We start from the raw sequence: 3,420 nt of genomic DNA on the forward strand, positions 1-3,420 counted from the left end.
ATGGGCAGGGCATAGAAACAAAAGGCAGAGTTTCTAGGAACATTTGGCACCACTAACAGCTGCAACCCAAAAGCTAGCCTCCTTGTGTATATGACGTGGAAGGACAGTAGAAATTTCATCTATCTCTTCAGTCTCATCCACGTATGTGAACAGGACCAGTGAAAGGGGTGTCATCTTGAAGTAAGACATTTACACATGTTGGATGTTACAAAGAAATTTTGGACTTCTAAAATGTTCACAGTTTTAGCAAAGGCAGTTGAAGGAGCTGCTCAGGTTTCTGCGCTCATGGTGAACACATACTGAACCCACCCCCCCCACCCCAATTTTTCCTTCTGCTTTTGCCTGGGCATTTTAATCAATAAAATGCTTCTCCTAATTCCCAGAGGAAAGATTGTTCTAACACCCCTTCCTGGAGATAAGAAAGGTGGTTAGGACCTGAAATGTTTCTAGTGAGACCCACCCAATGAGGCCACCCTGCTTTACTGTGATGTCTTTCAGAGGAACAAAAGCATTTGACTCTGTTATTCAGTGACCCCAGCAAAACTCTACAAGTGAAGTGTAGAGGAAAAAAATAAAAGGACTTAATGACATACAACAAGGGACTGAACCGACCAAACCCAGAATATTTTCAGTTTAAAAAGCAATCTCATCCTTACTAACTTTACATTGATTCCCAAAGGAAAGAGGAATTTTAATAAAGTAGAAAAAAATTCAATATTTCATGATCCATCACTTCCTCGGGAGAATAAAAGTGAACTCAGGACACACACTAAACTCTCAACATTTTATTTTCATTTCAAAAAAATTTCTTTTGCACTATCTCTATTTTGGACCTCTCAACATGATTCTGTTTCTGGAACACACTTTCTGATATGGTTTCTGGTTGACTTCAAGAATCTGTCATGCCTTTGATATTTCATAGGCTACATTAAAATTTATAGCTTCACGGGTCCCTTACAAATTTTTTCCTTCAATTTCCAAAGATAATCCTGGGTTTCTGTTTCCCAGACTGACCGATGATAAGCTGTTCTGTGATTCAAAGATGGGAAACAATGGAAGTGGTGAAATAATCTTTAAAACTGTTTAAAAATTAGGCCTTGTCTGCCAATCAGTTATAGCTGGTAAGTAGGTAGGTCTTTATTAAACGGTTGGTTTTGTTTCTTCTATTGTTTCTCCATAATGTCTGTCTGTGTGGTAACTGAGTCACTATGACATATGCTACAAAGACCATAGGACAACCAGATACGTGCACGTATTCCTCTCTCAATGAGTTGCAGTCTTGGGTCTGTTCCCTAGATGTTGGTGGAAAGACTTGATTAATGGCAGGCTTGTTCAACATAAAAAAGAACAAAAACCAGATTTATTCTTGGCATTCTTTTTCCAAGGGGGTTCATGTGTAATGTAGTCATTAATTTATAGCTTTGCAATAAGGCATCATCCGAGAAGCAATTTGATTCACGAGAAGTAATGCAGATGGAGAGTGTAATTGAAAGATACCCCCTGCGCGGAAGAGTATATAAGGAAGATCCAGATGGAAATTGACTTCTTTTATAACGAATACAAATTCGCTACTAGTTACCACTTGGATTGCCCCCGCCAAGTGTCTTGAGAGACACGATGTTGACTAAATGAACAGAAGTCTTTAGGAAATGCTTCAAACCACAGTCGAACGGGCTTTAGAAACTGTGGGTGGAACTTGCTCATTACCTTCTCCATGGGTGACTGCAATTCCCGGACAAAGTAAGAGCCTTGTCTAAGTGTGATAGGGGCTTGGAGTAAGGGGAGATGGATGGCCCTCCGTCCCCTCTCATGTTATTTCTGGAAGTTAGCAGCATTCCTCCCCAGGACACACCCTCTCCCCCTCCCCAGCAGCCCCCTCTCTGACACACACCGCGCACACGCGGCTCCTTGGCGAGACGCGCGCACTCGGCTGCTGCAGTCGGGCTGCCGAGACGGAGCCTGCTCGCGGCTGCCTCACCGCCAGGAGGCTTCCCGGGAGCCGAGGACGCGAAGACGTCTTCATCGCAGCCTGCAAGGGGCCGGGCTTTTGGCAGCTCGGCTGCCCGTTCATTTTCTCTGTTGTATCCTGCAAACAGACTGAATTCAGAGCCCTGAAGTTGCAAGTTGGGAATCGCTGAGATCTGAAAGACCCCCGAGAGGAGCTTCTTTAGGGGCAGAGGGGGTTTCCTGCTCAACGGGTAAGTGAGAGCATTAAATATATGTAGAGGTGCAGGAAATAATGCTTTGCAGCGTTTCCCGGCGGTGGCATGCAGATACTCCTGTGAAACGTACAGTCGTGAGTGTTTACGTGTAGTGGGCTCAGAAGACCGTCTTCCGCCACGGTTTTCCTAATCCCTCCTCGGACCGCTCTTAGGGGCGGGGGGTGGTGAGTCCTGCTCGGCGCTACTTCTCTGTTGTTAGAGTTGGGGTGGGGGAGGGGAAAGAGGCATGAGGTTGAATTCCGCCCCCCCGCAGCCACTTTTTTTTTCCCATTAAAAAATGATCCTTTGACAGAAGCTTCTTTTTCAGGCGTTACATGCCTGGAGCGGTTTACACCAGGTTTGTTAGTATTCTTTCTAATTTCTTTGTAATCTGCTCCGTCCCTGGTTGAAGTAGAAGGAAATTTGCACAGAGCGAGCAGTCTCTGCCAGCCTAATTGCTGCTCGGTTGCTGAATGAACTTTAGCTGGTAAACGCCTTAACGGAAGGTTTTGGTGATTTTACCCAGGAGAAATCTGGGCGTTTTCACACCTGTGGCTCTTCAGTTGCCGGAAAGTTGTTTGCTTGTTTGTTTTCTTGGGTTTCACTTGATTGCATTCCTTTCTCTAACAAAATCAAATGCTAGTGCTCATTCCCTTGTTCTCCTCGAAGCCCTTTGGACGGATCCTGTCTTCGTTAGCATTCAGTTGGCTGCGGTTCTCAGGGAACAAGTGGCAGGCAGAATACAATAGGGAAAAATGCATTCCTGATGACTCTTCTGCCATGGAAAGACTGAACTGAAAACCTGACAATTCTCCACTAGTTTTTATGGAAAGCATTGCTCTCGCTGTTTTATAAATATTCAATTTTGGTGAATTCCTGAAATTAGCCAATCCAAAGGTAACCAGCATGACTTTTAAAGAGATTTCCCCCCAGCTACCAGCACTGCAAACATAAAGACCCTGACAGCTCATCTCCACAGGGATGCTGAAGTCCCTCTCGCTTGACAGGCAGGTAGGCTGTTGATGAAGGAGAGGGGTGATGTGGTGTGTGACAAGGGCCAGTGAGGAGAACCACCTGAGAAGGGAGCTGAAGTTTGTTTTCAACTTTCTGATGATGAGGAAAATCATCAGGATACTGGAATGGAGTTTAACATCCTGGTAGGTTAAGTTGAATTCCTGTCCACATGATGAAAAAGACTTTCAATAGCCCTTCTCACACT

The sequence above is a fragment of the Diceros bicornis genome, chromosome 11 (genome assembly GCF_020826845.1).
Source record: "Diceros bicornis minor isolate mBicDic1 chromosome 11, mDicBic1.mat.cur, whole genome shotgun sequence".
In the NCBI taxonomy this organism is placed as follows: Eukaryota; Metazoa; Chordata; class Mammalia; order Perissodactyla; family Rhinocerotidae; genus Diceros; species Diceros bicornis.